Source organism: Triticum urartu, chromosome 2 (genome assembly GCF_003073215.2).
Source record: "Triticum urartu cultivar G1812 chromosome 2, Tu2.1, whole genome shotgun sequence".
Classification (NCBI taxonomy): Eukaryota; Viridiplantae; Streptophyta; class Magnoliopsida; order Poales; family Poaceae; genus Triticum; species Triticum urartu.
The window spans coordinates 744952355-744954702 of NC_053023.1; positions in this window are offsets into that span (position 1 = coordinate 744952355).

Here is a 2348-nt window from a genome sequence, read left to right on the forward strand (position 1 = left end):
CTATTCGTCGTCGACCGGCTCGTCCTGCTCTATGGCTGGGTTTTTGTCGAGGCAGGGCTTGGGCCGGCGTTTGCGCCGACGCCTTGATTGCGTTTTGGGGGGTCGATCACTTGTCCTATCCCCTTTTTCCTCGTTGTCGTTTCCCTTAGGGGTGTCCACCATGTACACATCGTGAGATGGGGTGGCTGTCCAATGCCCTATGGGCGTTGGTTCATCGATATCTCCTCCATCGTCATCCATACTGTCAATGTCCTCGGAGCCGAAATCAGGCATGTCGGTTAGATCGTCGACAGTGGCTACGAAGTGGGTGGTGGGTGGGTTTTGAATTTCCTCACCGTCCGTGTCCCACCCTTGCTGACCGTAGTCCGGCCAGGGCTCTCTTGATAAAGAGAGAGACTTAAGAGAATTCAGGATGTCGCCGAAAGGCGAATGCTAAAAGATGTCCGCTGCGGTGAACTCCATTACCGGCGCCCACTCGGATTCGATTGGCAGGGGCGCGGGGGGCTCGGAGTTCGGAGAGGAATCCGGCTCCTTGGAGTCACGGGCCATGCGGAGTGCGGGGTTGGAGTTCGGCTCGATCGCCTCTGAGATCGCAGCCCCTGAGGCAGCGTCCAACCGCTGATCCTCGATCGGCGCAGTAGGTTCCGAATCAATGGTCGAAACCGATGCGTGTGCGGCCTCCAAGGCGTTGTTCGGCGGCAGAGCTATATCGTGCCCATCGAGACAGTGCGGCACGCTTGGCTGTGGCTCGAATCCGTCGAAGATCAAGTCTTCGCGGATGTCAGCCGTTTAGTTTAGGCTTCCAAACCTGACCTGATGGCCAGGGGCGTAGCTTCCGATCTGCTCATGGTGGTCAAGCGAATTGGCCCGCAGTGCGAAGCCGCCGAAGATGAAGATCTGTCCGGGGAGGAAGGTCTCACCCCGGACCGCATCATTGTTGAAGATCGAAGGAGCCATCGGCCCTAAAGGCGACGACACAGAGGAACTCTCAATGAAAGCACCAATGTCGGTGTCAAAACCAGCGGATCTCGGGTAGGGGGTCCCGAACTGTGCGTCTAGGCTGGATGGTAACAGGAGACTGGGGACACTTTGTTTTACCCAGGTTCGGGCCCTCTCGATGGAGTTTATCCCCTACTCCTGCTTGATTAATATTGATGATATGGGTAGTACAAGAGTAGATCTACAACGAGATCAAGGAGGCTAAACCCTAGAAGCTAGCTTATGGTATGATTGTTGTGTATGGAGTTGATCCTCTACGGACTACAACCCTCCGGTTTATATAGACACCGGATAGGGTTAGGGTTACACAGAGTCGGTTACAATGGTAGGAGATCTTGAATATCGCATCGCCAAGCTTGCCTTCCACGCCAAGGAAAGTCCCATCCGGACACGGGACGAAGTCTTCAATCTTATATCTTCATAGTCCAGGAGTCCGGCTGAAGGTATAGTCCGGCTATCCGAACACCCCCTAATCCAGGACTCCCTCACTAGCTTTGCCAAAAAACAGGGGGGCATGTGTTGACGCTCAAAAGTGGCACGTTTATAAAGAGTGGCTTGACGCTATGTCAAGATTAATTCAAACTTACTATTGAAAGTCACCATGAAATGGCTCTTTTCGAGAAGATGAAGATGAATATGAAGATGGTCTAAAACGGAGCTTGGATGTAAAAGTTATGACAAGTTCAGAGATCCTTATGTCGACACCAGATTAAAGAATGGCCAGAAACCCAATGAATACGGCTTCAAATGGAGAAAGTTTCAACATGAAAGTTGTGCGTCTCGTCGAATCGGTTGATTTTGGTATACAAATCGTCTTAATATGAGGTCATATGCAACCTGTGGAGGCAAAAAAAGGTCAGAAACAGAAGCTGCAGAGTCATTTCGGACCGACCGAGTTGATTGACTCGGTGAGACCGAGTTGATCCGGCAAATTACAGAAAGTTACAGAAAGTTGGCAACGCTCACTCGGTGGGACCGAAACAAACTAATCGGTGAGACCGAGTTGATTCGGGAAATTACAGAAATTTAAAGAGAGTTGGTCACGTTCACTCGGTGGGACCGAAGCAAACCAATCGGTGAGACCGAGTTGATCCGGAAAATATCCAAAGATTCCTGTCCGAGTTAGGTTAGGGTTTTTGACGTTTTGGATGGACATTTTAGTCCTTTTCTTGTACGGGAAGTCCAGCCGCCTCATTAATAGATGAGAGGTGACGGCCGATTGAAGAACACACAATCGATTTATCAATATATCATCTTTTTACCTTTACCTTTATCTCTCTCCCTTGTTCTTCTTCTTCCTCGTTCTTCGTTCATTCTTCGTTTTCAGGGCGGCGAACCTCGAGGCCCTA